This window comes from Bubalus bubalis, chromosome 21 (assembly GCF_019923935.1).
Source record: "Bubalus bubalis isolate 160015118507 breed Murrah chromosome 21, NDDB_SH_1, whole genome shotgun sequence".
In the NCBI taxonomy this organism is placed as follows: Eukaryota; Metazoa; Chordata; class Mammalia; order Artiodactyla; family Bovidae; genus Bubalus; species Bubalus bubalis.
This window is the reverse complement of record NC_059177.1, coordinates 3,218,804-3,241,993: the sequence shown is the minus strand read 5'-3', so window position 1 is coordinate 3,241,993 and position 23,190 is coordinate 3,218,804. Positions and strand designations below refer to the sequence as shown.

Here is a 23,190-nt window from a genome sequence, read left to right as displayed (position 1 = left end):
TGATCAATGCATTAGCCACTCCACACAATATTCAATACTCCCCAAAAAGGTTACCAGCACAACAAAGGCCTGGACGGCGTGTCTTGGAGTCCCTTGTAATGGGATTTGACAAGAGCCAGGCACTCTGGGCAGGCTCCGTCAGTGTTAATGGAAGCAGAAGGGGCTCAAGGGCAAGCAGGAGTCCTTGAGGGGTGATGGGGCAGGGAATGGGGGAACCTGGGGGTTGTGACCTGTTCCTTTTCCCATTACTCCCTTATATTTAGTTACTTGTTCTAGCCGGTGAGTTGTAATTTTATTTGCTGTCAGGTGACTCTGGCCTTGTCTTCTATGTTAGTTGAGTCTTGCACCGAAAGGAAAAATATCCTGTAGCCTGTGGCAGGGCCCCTTTCACAGGAAGGAAATCGCCCTCTGGCAAGTGTCTCCCGTTGATACCTCACCTTGCAGAGGGATTTGTACTTGTGCATAAATTAGCTACTTACTGGGGAGGCAGTCCAGGAAGCGCTGGCTGAGATGTGAGGTGGGACACAAGGCAGCCAACAGGGGAACAGAGGACGTGGACACAGACAATGGCCAGGTGGACACAGCTGGGGGAGAGGAGAGTTTGGGCCGGATGGAGAGAGCAGCAGTGACATGTGCACAGCACCCCGGGTAGAGCAGCTGGTGGGGACCCTCTGCGCAGCACAGGGAGCTCAGTTTGGTGCTCTGTGGTGGCCCAGAGGGGTGGGGTGGGGAGGGGAGGGAGGGCGGGCATACACGCATACACAGAGCTGATGCACTTCACTGTATAGCAGAAACTAACTAACCCAGCATTGTAAAACAGTTACCCTTCAATTAAAATGTTTAAAAGTGGGTTCAAAAACTAGTTCCCACTGTGGGCCACCAGACTGTCACCTCACTGGGGAGCTCAGATCAGCTTAGAACAAACCTCAGTCCATCCATCCAAAAGGTGAGGGAGCTGGGGTGTTTAAACACTAACACTCCTCCTGGTTGAGGGCTAGACTAAGTGGGGAGGGGAATAAGACCCCAGAACCTCTGACCTGGGATGCACAGTCTTCTCTGACCAAAAAAGCCCTCAGAAACAGGGACAAGGTGCCAATTGCATCCGCTAAAATCTGCCTACAAATATATAAACTGCTTTCCATGCCAGTGGTCCTTCAAACAGACAGACAATAACACCACCTCCTGGATAAGCTGTTGGAGGTAACCAGGAACAGATGACTTCCACCTGACTTGATGCTGTCCGTTTGATACAGACTTTAGGAATGAAGGTCAGAGTCAGCATCATTTTGCTGAAGAATCTAACATGGTTGCTGGCCGTGGAGGGTGTCCGTTCACTGACTCTGATCCTTGACACAGCTCCTGGGCCCAACACTCCCACCTACGAGGCCCTTCCTTGGGTGTAGGGTTCTGGAACTTCAGAAGGCTAAAAAAAGCTCAAATTCAGCACAAGGTGGGCTGACCTGGACTCCACTCAAAAGTATGTATTTTTTAACTTAAAAAGGTAATTTTTAAAATAGAACTTTAACGTTTCATATTGACTTGCAGTTGGTTGGCAAACATTTGTCAAGCTTAGACAATAATACTGGGAAGCAGTCAGGAGGTTCCAAGTTATAAGCAAGGACACGGAAGTTCCCAAGAGGAGGTTTGAAGTCAAAAGCCAGTGAAGCGGATGGGCGCTGGGACCCATTTATTTATTATTTATTGTCACTTTAATGACTTCCAGGAAGCAAGTAGGCAATGCTCTTTCTACTCTGCAGGGCTTGCAGTCCGGGGTAATATGTAATGCATGCCACGGCAATCAGAGCAAACTTCATCTGCCACCCCATACAGACCAAGTTATCATATCTCTGATCCGTGCATCACATTTGAAACCTCAGGAGTGGAGGCAGAGAGCACTGGGGTTTTCTTGAAAGTGTTTTCTATTAAAGTGGCAGATCCCGTCTGAAGAGGACTGGGCGAGTTCTTACCTATAGTGAATGAGACCTCTGCGTATCATAGCTAGAGGGACTGGCCGGCTCTGGGATGGCCTGGGCCTGCTGGTGAAAAGGCATTTCACACACATGAGTGCATGTCAATTTCACACACATGCGTGCATGTCAATTTCACTTCATGTAAAGGCAGTGATGTCACCCTCAGAGGAGGTACAGCCCTGCCCTGTCCTGCAGGAGGGACCCAGATGTCTGAAAACAAGGTCAGGGCAGGGGCCACGGTCTCCTGCCTGACTTCTGCCCATGAATCTCCACCTCTCCCTCTAAAGGCTTTCAACAAGAAGGCCAAAGAAGACACTCAGAGGCTACTCGGTGTTCTCAGCCAAGACCAGCTCTAAGGAATTCAAATGTTCTTTCAATTCTTTATGAAGAAATAAAACCATCTTGTTTATGGTTTCCTTTGCTGTGTAAAAGCTTTTAAGTTTAATTAGGTCCCATTGGATTATTTTTGTTTTTATTTTCATTACTCTAGGGACGGGGTCAAAAAAGATCTTAGCCACTAAAAGGAATGAAATAGGGTCATCTGTAGAGACTTGAATGGACCTACAGACTATCATGCAGTGTGAATTAAGTCAGAAAGAGAAAAATAAATATCGTATATTACCGCATATATGTGGAATCTAGAAAAACAGTACTGATGATTTCCAAGGCTGGAATAGAGACACAGATATAGAGAACAGACATATGGACACAGGGTGGGGAGTGGAGAGGAAGAGGAAGGTGGGACAAATCGAGAAAGGATTAATTGAGATGAACTGACATATATGTCGGTTTACACATGAACTGACATGTGTAAAATAGACAGCTAATGGGAAGCTGCTGTACAGCACAGGGAGCTCAGCTCAGCTCTGTGATGACCCAGAGGGGAGGGATGGGGGGAGAGAGGTTCAAGAGGGAGAGGAGATATATATATATATATCCAATTCACTTTGTTGTACAGCAGAAACTAACACAACATTGTAAAGCAATAATCCACCAATTAAAAAAAAGAGATTAAATGTCTACCACGTATTGGGGGCAGCCCCAGCCCAGCATGTGTCCAGTGTGTGAGGCCCCACCAGTAGACAATCCTGGCTAAGTGCCAGCACTGCATCCAGCTGAGATCCCAGGCAGGGTGGCCACGCGCACATCTACCCTGGACCGTCTCACAAAGCCGATGAGGACACAGGACTGCAGGAAATGGACAGAGACCTTGTCGCTGAGTCAACGAAGGTGTTTTATTGCGAGGTGGGCACAGTTACAGAGCACGAGTCAGAAACACCACAGTCCCCGCAAATGCAAACACAGAAGCGGGCCTCCTCCGATTCCTCCAGATGGAGCAGGGTCAATGGGCAGGGTGTGGGGAGTGGTCTCCAGTCCCTGCTCTGCCTTAGAGAATCAGCCACTTACTCTTGGTTAGTTGACATCTGAAGTATTTGAAGCCGCTTTTCGATATTTATACTTTCTCCACCATTCTAGCTGCAGGATCAAACAGGAATTACATTTCCACCTACAAGGTTTGTACTTCTTTGTGGGGTAGCATAAACCCCAAAGAGCATGCAAGAGCCTCAGGTACAATATGTTTGATTATATTTCAACTCCAAGCGATGCCGCACTGAGATCGCTTCAGTACAGAGGCAAGTGGGACTCGGCCCAATACCTGGATCCAGATGTGAAAACGAGTAAGAGAGAAAATGCATTTTTAATCTAAAGATCAGGAATACACACAGCAACCATGCAGACCCATTTACTAGGTAACCCAGATGACAATTCAGAAACCCCTAGGGACAATATTGGTTCATAAACAAGGTTAATTTCAGCCACAGAATTATATTTTCCAAAGCAATTCTTTTCTTACACAATCCCTAAGGCCAAGAAAAAAGAATGAAAGACACACGAAAAAAAAAAAAAAAAGACCAGCCAACCATTCAAAATCATCTAGAACTGCGAGCCAATAGGGTGATGGCAAAGCAAAGACCGTCCAATCAGGAACCGCAGCTCAGGGCGCTCCAATCTGAAGGTTTGCAGACTTTGCATCTGGCTCCGGGCGCTTCTTGGGTTCCAGCTGCTCTGCTCTGCTCTGTGGACCAGCTTGCTCCCCATCATGGTCCTTCAGCAGTTCCCAGGACACCTGAGAAGGTAGTGCATCCTCCGGCTAAAAAGTCGAGCCTGTGGAAGGACACACAGGAAAAGATCCGTCAGGCCAAGGCCAGAACCTTCTGATAGCTAAACGCTGATTGAGTCGAGGGCAGAGGAAGAGTGACTTTCCTCACCTCCTCCAGCCTGGCTTCCTGCCACCTCTCTGGGAGGGTGGCTTCGTTCTTGGGAGCAGCCAGCGGCGTGGCATCTTTGAGATACTGTCGTGAGTGCATCAGGGTACTCGTCATCTCGCAGGCCACGATCTCTGTTGACAAGAACATTAGTCAATTCCCCCACGTCACTGGTCTGTGGAACCTTGAGGAGGAGGAGACACAACAGAGCCACAGAGACACACGGAAAGGAAGGGGGGGCGGGGTGCGAGGACAGGAGACAAGAAACTCGGAAAGGATACTCTACCTGCCCCCTGTCCCTGAGGTTCCCCTGGGCAGCCGTGTGCCGACAGAAGGCGTGACGTGCTTTCTAAGTGCGCCCAGAGGTCTGAGAGGTCAGGAAGCATCATTCCACTGCCAGGCAGGCGCCTGAGTCCAAGCTCCTCGAGAACCTCAGCCAGCCTCGCCCCAGCTCTCCCGAGTGGGGCCTGCCACTGAGATACTACATAACAAAGAGCAAACCGCAGCGCAGATTAGCAGGGTGGGTGCCTTCTTCCTCGGCCCTGGAGGAGCAGTTCGGGAGAGGATGACGTACAGGGCAGGAGGGGCATCAGCTGCCACCTGGGCTGCTCTTTAGCGCGTCCAGTCAGCTGCCAAATCTCCACTTCCCACCAGGTGTCAAGTGTCTAGGAGCATCCCCCAGGCCCGTGTCCTCACTTTGGTTCTCGCAAAGCAGCCTCCGGGTCCGGAAGGGAATGTCTGTCAGAGGCAGGCTCCCCGTCTGGGCAGCAGAGCCCAGCCCTGGAGCGAGAGGGATGCCTGGCTCCTCGTCTGCCCGTCCTTCCCCAGCACCCAGGGCCACCCCTCTGTCCTGCTCAGCACCTGTCTCCCCAGAACACTGGGGAGCCATGAGGAAGAACAGGGCTGAGAACCATCGGGACTTGAAGAGCTTCCAAGAAGGCAGGGAGAGGAAAGCATTCCTGAGACACAGCCACACAACCCGAGTTGTCAGGGGATAGGGGCTGGTGGAAGTGGGCACATGTAATAAGGTGGGCATGTTGTCTGCAGAAAAAGTATTAATAAAACTAAGAACCAGTCTAGTTTTCACTGTGACCATGCACTCCTTGGCAACTCTAAGCAATATGTCTGGCAAAACACGGCTTCCTACCCAGACAGATCCCCCACCCCTTGGCCTCATCCCGCCAGCATCTTTGCTTGTGCCCCTCCCTCCTCCAGCCCCTCCACCCTCCAGGGGGCTCTGCTGCCCCCAGACCCACCTGCCACATCCACCTACTATCCAAGCTCCATTTAAATGCTGCCTCTTCAAGGAAGACTCTCATGACACCCCTGGTTGGGGTCATCCCTTCCCTCAACTCTGAGGACAGTGTATCTATATCTTTCTTTCACTTGTACGCTATATTAAACATGCAAAAGTGTTATCTTCCCTACTGATTGCCATCAAGATGCAGTGGAAAGCATATGGGATTTGGGATCTGGCCTGGGTTAGAAGCCCAGCCCTCACTCTGAATTAGCTGTGGGATGTTTGGCTGGTTATTAAACTTTTGTAGCTTGTCTCCTCGTCTATACACAGGGAGACTCTCCCCTCTCTCAGAGGGCTGTGCATTCAGTTAGAAAATACACACAAAACACTGAGCCTGAGCTCATAGACCCTCTATAGCTATTAGTTTCTCTGCTCTCCTTGTAGTCTTTTTCTTTTGTCCACCTTCCCCACTCCTGCAGGACTCACCAAGATTTCATAACATGTGGAAGGTATAGAAATGAGGAGGGTGTTGAACACCTACCGTATGGGCCTATTTGGAGGTTAAACAGGGTTAAATACTTGTTAGACTCTCAGATCAGAATCTGGCACAGGATGTAATAGAAATGGATGTGAAGTAAAATAATCTTATGAGTTCATGAACAATTCCTTGACTCCGTGAAGACTCCAAATATAGGTTATCAAGATGTTCCTTGCTCTGCTTCAAACTCCCTCCCACCCTCCCCAAATAAAAACATCAGGGGTAAACACCTTCTGTCCTCACAGGCTGTGCATCTGCAGGCCAGTCACTTCAGCTCTCTGTGCCTGAGTTGCCGCTTCTGTCAAATAGGGGTAGTCAGGCAGCTCCTCATACAGTTCTGAGGAAGGTTAGATGAGACACTCCCGGTAATGTCCTTAGCATGGTACCCGGCATGTGTGTTCTCAAAACGATAGTTCCCTTAAGGGGGAAATGTCCATTAGTACTAACATTATGTGATTTTCTAAACACCACACCAAGCACAGAAATACGCAGTTCTGTGGGTCTGGGTCTTTACTTCCTTTGAAGGCTCCATGCCACATGAAACATACATTACATAAATGTGTATGCCTTTTCCTTGTTAATCTGTTCTTGTCACTTTAATGTTCAGATCCAGCCTGGGACCCTCTGTGGGTTGGGGGAAATGCTTTTCTCCTGCACAAGTCTTCCTACTAATTCTTCCTGCTAAAATAACCTTGCAGTTTCCGTCTCCTAACCCAACCCAGCCTGAGACACCCTTTCCTCTCCCTCTTCCAGGGACAAACTATGCCACCCCACACACGAGGATGCATGGACATGTCTACTTTTTCCCCACATAAAAACTATCAATAAATTATCTACATATCTTGACATTTCTATGCTAGATCATCTCTGCCCAGCATCTAAATACAGGATAGAAAAAGAAGTCGAGTGCATGAAATCATATAACTTGACAGATTAGCAAGCAATCAAGCCCACCTTCGTGGGTGGAGATCACACTGGGCTCTCCTTGCAGGGGTGTGAGCCGGAGCCTGGGGCACAGTGACCTTATCCAGGGACCAGAGTCCTGGCTTCAATGTCACCCCCTTCAATTCAGGTCACGCTGTGGTGCCCTGACCCTGGACAGTCCTCACTGCCCATCTGCCAACTCTCCAGGGAGGGCGCACATAGAGAACAGGGTACCAGAGGAACTCCCACAGCGGATCCACGTTAGAGGCACGACCACAGCTGCCTTGGCCCGCTCCCCCGGCGCTCAGTCTCATCCTTTATAGACACAGAAGGACACCCAGGCCAAGTCCCCAGCGCTCAGTGATCACCCCGCCTCCCCACCCAGCTGAGAGGCAAGGAGGACACGTTGATCCATCCCCAGCCACATCCCACTCTGGTCCTTCTGCGATGGTGCCTGTGGATGAACCAGGGCTTCATGCAGCAGATGCAGTGGGGGATCCTACGATCCATGTGTGGCCCCCCCACCCACCAGCCCCAGAGTGGCCAATGAGTCCTGATGGAGCAGCCACAACCCAAATCCTCCTCAAGCTGCCTCTCACCCTGTGGCTGCTTCAGCCAGGATCCTGGACCCCTTCCACCAGGGGCTGGGCCCCACACACCCTTGAGAAACCTGCAGAGAGAGAGTCCTGGCTTCAGTGTCACGCCGCCAACTCAGGGCTCCATGGGCAATCTCCTCAATGTCCCCTCTGCTCTGCTTTCCAGGCCACCACGCTCATCAGGACCTGTAAAAATGCCTCATCCCTCAGGCCTCTCCCAGGCCAACCTCCAACTTAGCTAATGAACTAACTTTAGTTGTATCTCTTTGCAGGAGGGTTTTCTCCAAAAATCATTTGGGCACAGCAGTCCAGGAATTTCTAGGTGTCCTGACGGGCATCCTCAACCAGTGACCGATGGGGCCCAGGGTGGTTTTGAGGTGCATGATTCTCAGCTGCTCCCCAGAGCCTGTGCCACACAGAGCCAGCCCAGCAACGTCCCTCTACTGGCCGCTGTCCTTCCCTGTCCTCCCACTGGTGTTTCCAATGTGGCCCCAGTCAACTACTAGCTCTCAAATCCTTTTCTTAGGGACACTCCTGGGGAACTAAAACTCAGTAGAAAACTTCATTTTTCCAGTTCCAGTCACTTCAGCCACTTCAACAAATGCTTCAATTCTATGTCCATATAGATCTGTGTATATATAACCATGTGTAATTATAAACCTACATATATATATAAACATCTGTACATATAGATCTGTGTATATATAACCATGTGTAATTATAAACCTATGTATATATAAGCATGTGTACATATAGATCTGTGTATATGTAAACATGTGTAATTATAAACCTGGGGATTCCCTGGTGGCTTAGACGGTAAAGCATCTGCCCACAAAGCAGGAGACCTGTGTTCGATCCCTGGGTCGGGAAGATCCCCTGGAGAAGGAAATGGCAACCCACTCCAGTACTCTTGCTTAGAAAATTCCATGAATGGAGGAGCCTGGTGGGCTACAGTCCATGGGGTCGCAAAGAGTCGGACACGACTGAGCAACTTCACTTCATTTCACTTTAATTATAAATCTATGTATATATAAGCATATGTACATATAGATATGTATATATATAAACATGTACATATAGACCTATGTGTATACAAATGTGTATATATAGATCTATGTACACACATATACATGTCAGTTCAGTTCAGTTCAGTCACTCAGTCGTGTCCGACTCTTTTCGACCCCATGAATCGCAGCACGCCAGGCCTCCCTGTCCATCACCAACTCCTGGAGTTCACTCAAACTCATGTCCATCGAGTCAGTGATGCCATCCAGCCATCTCATCCTCTGTCGTCCCCTTCTCCTCCTGACCCCGATCCCTCCCAGCATCAGAGTCTTTTCCAATGAGTCAACTCTTCGCACGAGGTGGCCAAAGTACTGGAGTTTCAGCTTCAACATCAGTCCCTCCAATGAACACCCAGGACTGATCTCCTTTAGGATGGACTGGTTGGATCTCCTTGCAGTCGAAGAGACTCTCAAGAGTCTTGTCCAACACCACAGTTCAAAAGCATCAATTCTTCGGTGCTCAGCTTTCTTCACAGTCCAACTTTCACATCCATACATGACCACTGGAAAAACCATAGCCTTGACTAGACGGACCTTTGTTGGCAAAGTAATATCTCTGCTTTTCAATATGCTATCTAGGTTGGTCATAACTTTCCTTCCAAGGAGTAAGCATCTTAATTTCATGGCTGTAATCACCATCTGCAGTGATTTTGGAGCCTCCAAAAATAAAGTCTGATACTGTTTCCCCATCTATCTGCCATGAAATGATGGGACCAGATGCCATGATCTTAGTTTTCTGAATGTTGAGCTTTAAGCCAACTTTTTCACTCTCCTCTTTCACTTTCATCAAGAGGCTTTTTAGTTCCTCTTCACTTTCTGCCATAAGGGTGGTGTCATCTGCATATCTAAGGTTATTGCTATTTCTCCCGGCATAAACACATGTACATATAGCTCTATATGTATATAAACACACATATTGCACACATAGGTCTCTGTATATATAAACAGGCGCCCCCAGGCTATGTTAATCAGAATTGTAAATAAGGAACGGTAGGTAAGCGTCTGGCTGACATTTGCGCTCCCTTGTATTTTGCATTGTGCTGGTTCTGTCTCTCCTGTAAGCTGATACAGACGCGCAAAGGCCAGGAGTGCGTCACGTCCTTCTTCGATGATTTTTCATGATTCCTGGCATGACGCTCTGCAGAGTGAATATTTAATCAGGGCCGACAGACAGGAGGCCACGGAGGTCAGGTCTATTTGTCCTCCAGGCTTGTCAAGGGTGAGAAAGCTCCTCAGGGAAAGGAACTGTGATGCTATTTTCAGCTCTTTGAAGGATGAGCCTGGAAGCCCAGAAAGGAAGTTGGCAGTGAGACAGGGCACGAGTCAGGAGAGCAGAGTCAAGTGGCACCTACCACGCTCTCCAGGCCAGCAGGATGGGAGATGCTGAGGGCTTGAATGTGCTCTCTCAACCCGTTTCAGACTGAGAGATTCATCCAGGCCAACTGAGACTGGGGAGCTGGACAGACCAAGCTCCTTCCCCGGAAGGAGAAGGAAAATCCTGGGTGTTTTTTTGCTGGCAATCATTGTGTGTGTGTGTGTTAAATCACTTCAGTCATGTCCAATTCTTTGTGACCCTATGGACTGTAAGCCACCGGCACCTCTGTCCATGGGATTCTCTAGGCAAGAATACTGGAGTGGGTTGCCATTTCCTTCTCTGGAAATCACTAGCCATCTGATTTATTGAGCACCTCAAAATGCTCAGACAGTAAATAACCTGCCTGCCATCCAGGAGACCCAGGTCCAATCTCTGGGTCAGGAAGATCCCCTGGAGGAGGAAACGGCAACCCACTCCAGCATTCTTGCCTGGAGAATCCCATGGACAGAGGAGCCTGGTGGGCTACGGTCTATAGTGGCACAAAGAGTCTGATACAGCTGACAGGTTTTCACTTCACTTCTTCAAAGTGTATTACAGAACTGGGTACTAACAGGTGAGAGGCCAAAACAGGGAGAGGAGGCCCTACCTGGACCCACCTTAGACTGCAGAACCAGGGAAGACTGGGGGACAATGGTCAGAGGCAGACAGACCTGAGCACTAACACCCCAAATACAAACACTCCCCTTGGTTGGGGCTCTCACCCCTCTCCTGCCTCTACTATTTCCCTTCCTAACTAAAACAAAGGCTGGTTTATCAGCCATTCTAGACCCAGAATCTTTATTAACTAGCTCTCTAAGGATGAAAGGATTCTAAAGGACCTTCTGAATCAAAGAGAGGTGAAATGACACTCGGTGTTATTTCAGAACTGAGTAGTCTGTTGAATTACTTTCTAAGCCTTTTACAACCAACAATTGAGATAAAATATTGATTAAACAGATCACTCGCATTCCCAGCTTGGCTGCTAGCAGAGGTCACTGTCACATCCTTTCGGCCCTTCCTGGCTGAGGATTCTGCACACTCTTTATGGGACAAAACTGCTAACTTTTCACACCTGAGAAACACAATGCCCATGCGAGGTTTAATTACCTTGAGAGCTACAAATCTGCTGAAAGAGAACCGTGGCAAAAGGGAAAAAGGAAACACATTTCCAACAGGGCTTATTTACTCTCTGGGTTCTCTGCATGCATGCTTTGTGGCCATCGCAGCCTGAGGATGGTATCGCATGTTGCCAACAATTTTACCCACAAGGAAGAAAAACTTGGGCACTTCCTTAAGAGTCATGTGAAAAATATGCCATACTATCCCAAACTGTGCTCAAGTTTGCACTGAACTTTTCACTGGCCATTTAAACTGTAGGGAAGTTACCATTTAAACAGAAGCCCTTGGTAGTCCTGGTAATGTTGAAAGTAGCTGGGTATGGGCTTCCCAGATGGTGCAGTTGTAAAGAATCCACCTGCAATGCAGGAGACGTAGATTTGATCCCTGGGCCAGGAAGATCCCTGGAGGAAATGGCAACCCACTCCAGTATTCTTGCCTGGAAAATCCCATGGACGGAGGAGCGTGGCAGGCTACAGTCCATGGGGTTGCAGAGTCAGACACGACTGAGAGACTGAGCGTGAATGAGAGGCTTATTTGAAGTCAGTTCTAATTCTGTCTCATATCTAATCTGAAGGCAGTTTAACATCTCCCTACCCTAGTTATAGAGCAATTCTTTGCCTTCAATCCTAAACTGCACCTGTCCTCAACAATCTCTGGGTATTATGAATCAGGAATGGGCAGGGAGTGTTTTTATTAATTGTGTGGAGTGTTTTTATGATGCTGATGGCCAGTGCCTCAAAGAAGCCAAAATACTATTTGAACATTTTATACAGTCTTGACTTAAGCAACTAGAGCATAAACTCCCTGAAGGCTGAGGCTTCTTATGCATTTCCCTTTTGTCTCCTGAGGCCTAGTAGGGAGCTGGACATTGAGTTAAGGTGATTATATTTCCTAATAAAAAAAAAACTCAACAATTAATGTAATAGGACATATCTTTTATTTCCCCTGTGCTATACAGTAGGTCCTGATTATCTATTTTATGTATAATGATACATGTCAATCCTAACCTCCTAATTTATCCTTCCTCCTAACCTTTCCCTTTGGTAACCATAAGTTTATTTTCTAAGTCTGTGAGTCTGTTTCTATTTTGTAAATAAGTTCTTTTGTATCATCTTTATAGATTCCACACATAAGGGATGTCACATTATATTTCTCCTCTGTCTAATTTACTTCACTCAATATGACAATCTCTAGGTCTATCCATGTTGCTGCAAATGGCATTATTTCATTCTTTTTTATGGCTGAGTAAAAGTCCATTGTGGGCTTCCTCAATGGCTCAGCAGTAAAGAATCTGCCTGCAACACAGGAGATGTGGGTTTGATCCCTGGGGCAGGAAGATCCCCTGGAGAAGGAAATGGTAAGCCATTCCAGTATTCTTGCCTGGGAAATCCTATGGACAGAGGAGCCTGGTGGGCCACAGTCCATAGGGTCACAAAAGAGTCAGACATGACTTAGTGATTAAAGAACAACAACAATATTCCATTGCCTTTATGTACCACATCTTTTCCATTCCTCTGTTGATAGACATTTAAGTTGCTTCCATGTCTTGGCTGTTGTAAATAGTGATGCAATGAACACTGGAGTGCAACTATCTTTCTAAATTATGGTCTTCTCTGGATATATGCCCAGGAGTGGGACTGCAGGGTCATATGGTAGCTCTGTTTTTAGGTTTTTAAGAAACCTTCATACTGATCTCCATAGTGGCTGCACCAATTTACATGCCCATCAACGGCAAGTAGGTTTCCCCTTTCTCCCCATTCTCTCCAGTATTTATTGTTTGCAGGCTTTTTAATGATAGCCATTCTGACCAGTGAGAGGTGGTACCTCACTGTAGTTTAGATTTGCATTTCTCTAATGATTAGTAGCATCAAGCATCTTTTCCTGCGGTTTTTGGCCATCTGTGTGTCTTCTGTAATCAGAGCTATCTTGCAGTGCTGCCAGACTTGGCTTAGGCTTCCCTCAGTCTCCCAAGGGTAGGTCCCAGATTAGTGTTCTTAACGAGGATGGTCCCAACAAGCCTCCTCCCAGGACTCCCCATTTTTTCTCACTTACATCTCTCCCACTTCTCCCTGTAATCCACTGACTAGAGACAGAGACTGAGAAGGAGATCATCAATGTCAGAAAGTCACATGTGCAGCTCCCTGAGGTCAATACTACAAGACTCTACCCCATCACAAGGGGAAAGAGGCCCTCGGAAGCGTCAGTGGCTACCCCTGGGCAAGGCACAGAGAAGACTCAGGAGTGTTCAGTCTTCTAAGCCAGATCCCTTCCCTCTTGGTCCGTGCATACCATGGCTTCCGAGATACAGAAGACAGGTAGCAGACGTGCCTCCTCAGGAGTTCTAGAAGTGGAGCTAGCTGACTTGCCTGGGAAGGTACCCAGGAAGCAAGAGTGAATTTTACCCATTATTGAGGTTCTAGTGACACATCCGGGAACTTACCTAGATGGTGTAACCTTGGACCATTTCGGTTTTGATTGCCCCATCATACTGAAAGGGAATAACGAATGTCTTAACAACACAGGAAACCTTGTATCCAGATGTGATGTTCATGCAATTGCTCTAATCCACGGATGAGAAAGGCTTCTTTGCTGTTGCCTAACGAAGGTTATTAAGGTCAGCTCCCAAAACGGGATCAAGTGAGTTTCTGCCTCCAAGTCTACACCGGTAAATTTCCGATCTATCAATCTTTCCAAAGCTGTGACCCAAAGGAATCAAGTTGCCAGGCAGGAAATGAATACAAACACAGCTCACATTTGTCTGTGTGTGGTCCACCCAGATGCAAACAGATTACTCAACCAGAGTAAACACTCAAGGTGCCAGTACCAAACCCAAATAGTGACAGGGCCAATTATTACTTGGCTCATCATCCTGACTTGGAAATGTCACTGATGCTGGAGAAATGCTCTGTCTATTAAAGCTTCACAGAAGAGGAATCACACCACTATGCCTGGCATTCCCATGGATGCCCAGAGCAGGAGGCTACGTGGAAGAGGCCACGTGTTACAGTATGCAGCAAACCTGTCAATGGCTTGATTCTGAAGAAGCAATCTTTCATTTAATCCAGAAGCCACAAACTCAGGTTAACTCCAAGGCCTTGGAAGTGATACAGAAAACAAAAAGGGGTGGGAGGGGCTTATAAAACCCAGGGTCACCTGACTCCATTTCACTGGTCACTGGTCACTGGCCATGGCAGGACTAGGGTCAGGAGATGCTTCATTTTTCAAAAGAAGCCAGAAATCTAGATTACTTATGGGAAGCTTCCTCAAATTAAAACGTTGGCCATTACAAAATATTTTAAATCCCATGCAGGCAGACAAGACATATGGAGAGGTCGGCTTTGGTTTGTAAATTGCCAAAATTCCTAGGTTTCCTCTACAGATAAAATTATAGATGTAGAGAGTCAAACTGTGATGTTCAGTGTAAACATATTTATAACCAAGAAACAGTCTTTAAAATCCTAAATTTTACTGATGTGCACACAGAGACCCAGAGGAAAAGGCAGTGTGGTCACGTCCCTGCTGGTAGGAGGCAAAGTCAAAATCGAAAGGAGGTTTCCTGGTTCCTGCCCGGAAAACTTTTCCATTAAGCTCTAGTTCATCTTTTAGGATTTGAAATAGCTCAACTGGAATTCCATGACTTCCACTGGCTTTGTTCGTAGTGATGGTTCCTAAGGCCCACTTGACTTCACATTCCAGGATGTGTGGCTCTAGGTGAGTGATCACACCATCATGGTTATCTGGGTCATGAAGAACTTTTTTGTATAGTTCTTTTATGTATTCTTGCCTCCTCTTCTTAATATCTTCTGCTTCTGTCCATACCGTTTCTGTCCTTTATTGTGCCTGTCTTTGCATGAAATATTCCCTTACTATCACTAATTTTCTAGGAGATCTCTAGCTAGTCTTTCCCATTCTATTGTTTTCCTCTATTTCTTTGCACTGATCACTGAGGAAGGCTTTCTTAGCTCTCCTTGCTGTTCTTTGTAATTCTGCATCAAATGGGTGTATCTTTCCTTTTCACCTTTGCCTTTTGCTTCTCTTTTTTTCTCAGCTATTTGTAAGGCCTCCTCAGTCAATCAATTCGCCTTTTTGCATTTCTCTTTTTTTCTTGGGGATGGTCTTGATCACTGCCTCCTGTGCAATGTCACAAAGCTCTGTCCATAGTTCTTCAGGCACTCTATCATATCTAATCCCTTGTATCTATTTCTCACTTCCACTGTATAATCGTAAGGGATCTGACTTAGGTCATACCTGAATGGTCTAGTGGTTTTCCCCACTTTCTTCAATTTAAGTTTGACTTTGGCAATAAGGAGTTCATGATCTGAGACACAGTCCGCTCCTGGTCTTGTTTTTGCTGACTATATAGAGCTTCTCCATCTTTGGCTGCAAAGAATATAATCAATCTGATTTCAGTGCTGACCATCCATATGTAGTCTTCTCTTGTGTTGTTGGAAGACAGTGTTTGCATTCTCTTGGCAAAACTCTGTTACACTCTGCCCTGCTTCATTTTGTACTCCAAGGCCAAATTTGCCTGTTCAGTTCAGTTTAGTTCAGTTGCTCAGTTGTCTCCGACTCTTTGCGACCCCATGAATTGCAGCACACCAGGCCTCCCTGTCCAACACCAACTCCCGGAGTTCACTCAGACACATGTCCATCGAGTCGGTGATGCCATCCAGCCATCTCATCCTTTGTCGTCCCCTTCTCCTCATGCCCCCAATCCCTCCCAGCATCAGAGGCTTTTCCAATGAGTCAACTCTTTGCATGAGGTGGCCAAAGTATTGGAGTTTCAACTTTAGCATCATTCCTTCCAAAGAAATCCCAGGGCTGATCTCCTTCAGAATGGACTGGTTGGATCTCCTTGCAGTCCAAGGGACTCTCAAGAGTCTTCTCCAACACCACAGTTCAAAAGCATCAATTCTTAGGCACTCAGCCTTCTTCACAGTCCAACTCTCACATCCATATATGACCACAGGAAAAACCATAGCCTTGACTAGACAAACCTTTGTTGGCAAAGTAATGTCTCTGCTTTTGAATATGCTATCTAGATTGGTCATAACTTTCCTTCCAAGGAGTAAGTGTCTTTTAATTTGCCTGTTACTCCAGGTATATCTTGACTTCCTACTTTTGAACTCCAGTCTCCTATAATGAAAAGGACATCTTTTGGGGGTGTTAGTTCTAGAAGGTCTGGTAGATCTTCCTAGAATCATTCAACTTCAGCTTCTTCAGCATTGCTGAGTGGGGCATAGACTTGGATTACTGTGATACTGAATGGTTTGCCTTGGAACCAAAGAGAGATCATTGTGTCATTTTTGAGATTGCACCCAGGTACAGCATTTTGGACTCTTTTGTTGACTATTATGGCTACTCCATTTCTTCTAAGGGATTCTTGCCCACAGTAGTAGATATAATGGTCATCTGAGTTAAATTCACCCATTCCAGTCCATTTTAGTTCGCTGATTCCTAAAATGCTGATGTTTACTCTTGCCATCTCCAGTTTGACCACTTCCAATTGGCCTTGATTCATGGACCCAATATTCCAGGTTCCCAAGCAATATTCTTCTTTACAGCATCAGACTTTACTTCTGTCACCAGTCACATCCACAGCTGGGCATTATTTTTGCTTTGGCTCCATCTCTTCATTCTTTCTGGTGTTATTTCTCCACTCTTCTCCAGTACCATACTGGGCACCTACCCATCTGGGGAGTTCATCTTTCAGTGTTAGATCTTTTTGTCTTTTCATACTGTTTATGGGGTTCTCAAGGCAAGAATACTGAACTGGTTTGCCATTCAATTCTCCAGTGGACCACCAGAAGTCTCCACCATGACCTGTCTGTCTTGAGTGGTCCTTCATGGCATGGCTCATAGTTTCATTGAGTTAGACAAGGCTGTGGTCCATGTGATCACTTTGATTAGTTTTCTGTGATTGTGGTTTCATTCTGTTTGCCCTCTGATGGATAAGGATAAGGGGCTTAGGGAAACTTCCTGATAGGAGAGACTGACTGTGGGGGAAACTGGGTCTTATTCTGATGGGCGGGGCCATGCTCAGTAAATCTTTAATCCAATTTTCTGTTGATGGGTGGGGCTGTGTTACCTTCCTGTTGTTTGACCTGAGACCAACTATGGTGGGGGTAATGAAGATAATGGCGACCTCCTTCAAAAGGTCTCCTGCACGCACTGCTGAACTCAGTGCCCCCGACCCTGCAGCAGGCCACCACCAACCCATGCCTCCACTGGAGACTCCTGGACACTCACAGCTCACAGGCAAGTCTGGGCCAGTCTCTTGTGGGGTCATTGCTCCTTTCTCTTGGGTCCTGGTGTGCACAAGGTTCTGTTTGCGCCCTCCAAGAGTCTGTTTCCCACTTCTGTGTAAGTTCTGGTGGCTCTGTGGTGGGGTTAATGGCGACCTCCTCCAAGAGGGCTTATGCCACACCCAGGTCTGCTGCACCCAGAGCCCCTGCCCCTGAAGCAGGCCACTGCTGACCCGTACCTCTTCAGGAGACACTCAAACCCTCAAAGGCAGGCCTGGCTCAGTGTCTGTGGGGTCTCCTGGTGTGCACAAGGTTTTGTGTGAGCCCTCCGAGTGTGTCTGGTGGGTATGGGGCTTGATTCTAAACACAGTTTTGCCTTTCCTACCATCTTCTAGGGCTTCTCCTTTGCCCTTGGACATGGGGTATCTTTCTTTGGCAGGTCCAACATTCTCCTGTCAATGGCTGTTCAGCAGTGAGTTGTAATTTTGGAGTTCTCACAGGAGAAGATGAGCGAACTAACCAGTAGCTTGGTGCTATTTTGTGGTTGTTAATGACTGATGAAGTTAATATGACCCTGTCTTAATTTACTGATTAAAAGGGAAAGAGACAAGAAGAAAAGACAGAAAAGACTTTCTCTCTTATATAAAATCCAAAAGATAATTTATACTTTTCAACAAAACCCAAGAGATCAACTATTTTCTTTTTTTTAAAGAAATAAACCTACATGGGGGGAGTTCCCTGGTGGTCCAATGGTTAAGAATCTGCCTTGCAATGCAGGGGACATGGGTTCAATATCAGGTCAGGGAACTAAGATCCCACATACCATGGAGCAACTAGTCCATATGGCCAGTGATAGATCCTGATGATGCAACAAAGATCTCGAGTGCAGCAGCTAAGACCTACACAGTCAAATACATAAATATTTAAAAAAGAAATGTACATGGTGTACTGAAGAAAGAGTAAATGGAAATAAATATGAGGAGGCTCCCTTTCTTTTTTATTAATTCAGGAATAGAAATATCTCAAAATATAAGTAGAGACAATGCTGAGCCTTGGGGAAAAGACTGAGTTTCAAGAGATCAATAAATAAAATAGATAAAAGTAAAAACAAACAAGAAATAAATGAAAAATCTACGTGAAATGCCCTGCACTTTGATTCACTGTCTAAAATTAGAGCTAGACTGTCACTCTTGTGACAGTCTTGAAATCAAGGGTCGTCAGAGTCACCAACAGTACAGTTGATGTCTTCAAGGACAGAATGCTACTTAGGCAGATAAATACAATTATCCAGAGTCACTATGTGGGTAAACAGGGCTTAGGATATCAACACTGTCAAGGTAAAACACTCAGGGAACCAATATTATCTTCCACAAAAGCACAACTGCATGCGAATGTTTGGACTCCAAGGTAAGAGTCAGTACTGTAAAGACTCAGCAGCATTGGTGGCCCTCAAGCATGACTTTCCCTCCAATGCAGGCCTGAAAGGGGCCTATGTGTGCATTGCCCACTTTCTTTCATCTGCGCTGCCTCTGCTTTGTTCTCGTCTGTTCTTCACACCTTGCCTCCTGTTAGGACCTGATGATCTAGAACCCCACTCCTCTCTCAGGCTCCCATCTCAGTTCCAAGGCACCAAACTGAGATGAGCCTCTTCAGAATGTCTGTGTGAACGACACTCAGCACCGCCACTGGACAAGCCTCTGAGAACATCCTTCTTTCAGGAAGCTTCCTCCTCTGCTTCCTCAAGCTTCTCACTTGCTTAAAGACTTAATGAATACTCTCAGGGTTAAACATTAACACTAACTGTTCGGGACCATTCATCCAATAAATGGTCATCTTGGGTGGCCTCTGTCATCTCTAAGTAGACTTTTATCTTTAAAAGTGCAGAAATAGCAACACTCATGACTTTAAGTACTCAAGGCTTACCTCAAATCATCTTCTCTGTCTACATAAACCTGATTCTATCAAACACAGCTAATCTGTCCTTGGTAGTATGGTCTTTTGTCCCAGCTTATTTTCACTAGTATTAAATATGTATTATTACCTCCTAAACTACATGTTAAGCTCTTCAAGAGATCAAGCACTGTTGGCATTTGGACACGTTTTCCCCAGTAAAGACCTCCTAGAATGTCGTACTTAGTAAGTGTCGTTGTAATAACTTGTCTGATGAAATCAGGCCTGTTCATGTCTGGTCATCACTTGAAAACACTTCACCATCTGAAGACTCTTCTCGGTGCTCTCAAGGAGAAAGGGGAGATGAATTCATTACTAGAGCGGGCAACATGAAAGCCAAGTAGGATCTTGGTGTTCCAAGTTTGTTACACAACTGGAATGTGAAGCGGATGAGATATTACATCCATCCAGGTGGGTAGATCCATTGGGACCCCATGAGGATGTTAACACATGAGCCGGGCAGATGGGAGTAGACATTTCCATCTGAGTTAACAGGTGAGAAGGGACCTGTCACATCACAGGGCCCATTTGTCTGTTCACAAACAGGGTTCAATTAAAACAATTATTTATACATGTTCTGTAGACCTTGAAGAGCTTCCCAGGTGGCTCAGGGATAAAGAATCTACATGCCATGCCAGAGAAATGGGTTCAGTCTCTGGGTTGGGAAGATCCTCTGGAGAAGGAAATTGCACAACTCCAGTATTATTGCCTGGGAAATCCCATGGACAGAGAAGCCTGGTGGGCTGCAATCCATGGGGTCACAAAGAGTCAGACACAACTGTGCAACTGAGCACACACACAGAGCTTGAAGGACACCATTCTTCACATCCCCTTGGAGTTCTGGAAAAGAGTGTGCCCATTTTCGCAGGTGAAGCAGAGTAACTCAGTGAAAATCCCAGATCCCTTAAAGATGTACGCTCTGTCTCTTGAACTCAGACAATGAAATGTTTAGGCCACAGATTTAACGATAAATATACTTTGGCAGGTTTATCTGTCCCTAATCACAGTGTAAGAGCTAATGACAATGATGCTTACCGTCATTTTCTAGACACAGCTTCACAGAATGAGGCTATTTATGTCTTACTAAATACAGATTATGATTTAGATATTCCGTAGTGGCATAACAATGATTTCTTAAGCTAAAACAGATATAAATAGCACAATAATCCCATTTAGGTAAGGTTTGCTTTTTTTTCCCCCTAAAGTGGACCTGCTTATTTAAAAAATTATCTCTGGGGTTTTTTGTTTGTTTTTTAATATATTTACTTGTTGACTTATCTATTTATTCGTTGCATCTGGTCTTAGCTGCAGCACTCAGCATCTTTTACTGTGGCGCTCAGCTCCTCCAGTCGTGGTGCGCAGGCTTCAGCAGTTGCAGCGCGCAGGCTTAGTTGCTCTATGGCATCTGGGATCTTAGCTTCCCAGCCAAGGATGGAAACTGAGTCCCCCACACTGCAAGGTGGATTCTTAACCACTGGACCACCAGGGAAATCCCTATCCTTCTTTGCATTGAGTCCAACAATATACACAGCAATAGCAAAAGACATTCAAACACTTAGTCCCATTAGGTGCCCTATTTACAAATCTAACACTATTAGGAGTCATTGCTCATGCTAAGTGTGATCACAAGCAAACCTGAGTAGGCCTCCTGCTGCCGAAGTTTCTTGTCTCTGTGTGTATGCGTGTCGGTGTATGTCTACATGCGTCTGCATTTTGAGTGGAGCTCTTTGCTCGAGATCATCTGTCCAGGATCATGAGAGTCTCACTCTGTGTGGTCTTTCTTCATATTTAAGTCTTCACTTTCTCTAACACTGAAACTAACAGAAGCATATAACACTCCTGACTGCCACACTACTCAGCACAGAATACCCCCCTTTTCCCTTTCCAGATTTCCTGGTTCCTCTTCTTAGCATGGCTTTGGCAAAAAGGATAAAACAGGCAGCCTAGAAATATGACCAATTTTGTGAACCCTCTTATAATTTATTTCTAATTTAGAAAATCATTCTAAATAAATTAAGCAGTCACTCTGTGTTACTCTAAGCTTTATCCTTCAACCCTCTGTAGTTGCTCACAGATACTACACTATTTTAAAAGGACTTGGAATTACTTAAATACCAACCTATTTCAGAACTTTCTGAGGAGTGGGAGGGAGGTTCAAGAGGGAGGGGATGTATGTATACACACAGTTCATTCACTTCATTGTGCAGCAGAAATGAACAAACACTGTAAAGCAATCATACTCCAATAACAATAGATAAATAAAATAAAATTTATAATTCCCCATGGGGGGAAAAAAACTTGTAAACAAAATATTTTCTTTATACACATACACCACACACAAGCACACACAGTATTTAAGGGCCCAGAGGAACTACACTGTATTAGATCATCTGACTTTTTTTTTTCCTAGCAAATTACAGTAAAATAGGTGTTACTGCCTGGGATAGACAGGCAGTGGGCACCCAGCACACACTACCTCCATTGCCAGACTGTGAAGGACAGTGAAGTGCCCATTCCATACACCACAGCCCCAGGGCTTCTGAGCTGGGGAGCAAAGTGAGGTGTAGAACTGGGGAACACATTCCAGTACCTAGCGACACTCATTTCCACCAGGGTAAGGAGGCTGCAAAACCATAGTTTTAAGCTTGTCGACCAAAACAAACAGAACCGCAACATCATGGCTTGAGAAACTGAAAAGGGAGATGGCTCAAAGGAGGCAAGAGATGATTAAAGGGGAAAATTCTACTAATGCCATCATGAGATCCAAGTGAGATCCGCTGGATCATCGAAAAAGCTAGAGTTCCAGAAAAACATCTACTTCTGCTTTATCGACTATGCCAAAGCCTTTCACTGTGTGGATCACCACAAGCTGTGGAAAATCCTGAAAGAGATGGACATACCAGACCACCTGACCTGCCTCTTGAGAAACCTGTATGCAGGTCAGGAAGCAACAGTTAGAACTGGACATGGAACAACAGACTGGTTCCAAATAGGAAAAGGAGACTGTCAAGGCTGTATATTGTCACCCTGCTTATTTAACTTATATGCAGAGTACATCATGATAAATGCTGGGCTGGATGAAGCACAAGCTGGAATCAAGATTGCCGGGAGAAATATCAATAACCTCAGATATGCAGATGACACCACCCTTATGGCAGAAATTGAAGAACTGAACAGCCTCTTGATGAAAGTGAAAGTGGAGAGTGAAAAAGTTGGCTTAAAGCTCAACATTCAGAAAACGAAGATCATGGCATCTGGTCCCATCACTTTCTGACAAATAGATGGGAAACAGTGGAAACAGTGACAGATTTCATTTTGGGGGGCTCCAAAATCATTGCAGATGGTGATTGCAGCCATGAAATTAAAAGACGCTTAGTCCTTGGAAGGAAAGTTATGACCAACCTAGACAGCATATTAAAAAGCAGAGACATTACTTTGACAACAAAGGTCCATCTAGTCGAAGCTATGGTTTTTCCAGTAGTCATGTATGGATGTGAGAGTTGGACTATAAAGAAAGCTGAGTGCCGAAGAATTGATGCTTTTGAACTGGGGTGTTGGAGAAGACTCTTGAGAGTCCCTTGGACTGCAAGGAGATCCAACCAGTCCATCCTAAAGGAGATCAGTCCTGAATATTCATTGGAAGGACTGATACTGAAGCTGAAACTCCAATATTTTGGCCACCTGATACGGAGAGCTGAGTCATTTGAAAAGGCCCCGTTGCTGGGAAAGATTGAAGGCGGAAGGAGAAGGGGATGACAGAGGATGAAGTGGTTGGATGGCATCACCAACTTAGTGGGCATGAGTTTGAGTAAACTACAGGAGTTGGCAATGGACGGGGAGGCCTGGCGTGCTGCAGTCCATGGGGTCGCAAGGAGGGGGACATGACTGAGCGACTAAACTGAACTGATTGAGTGGTTGCCCAA

The 23,190-nt window shown here is 46.0% G+C and overlaps 1 protein-coding gene across 1 annotated transcript in view; it reads right to left on the bottom strand.

Annotated features, from left to right (window-relative positions):
- Positions 1–4,239: 4,239 nt before the first annotated feature.
- Positions 4,240–23,190, bottom strand: part of ZCWPW2 (zinc finger CW-type and PWWP domain containing 2) — a 400,309-nt gene continuing 381,358 nt past the window's right edge. The window contains exons 10-11 of the transcript XR_006547320.2: positions 4,524–4,718; positions 4,240–4,371 (exon numbers count right to left, since the gene is read on the bottom strand). The gene's annotated coding sequence lies outside the window, so the exon portion shown is untranslated. The remainder of the gene's footprint in view (positions 4,372–4,523; positions 4,719–23,190) is intronic.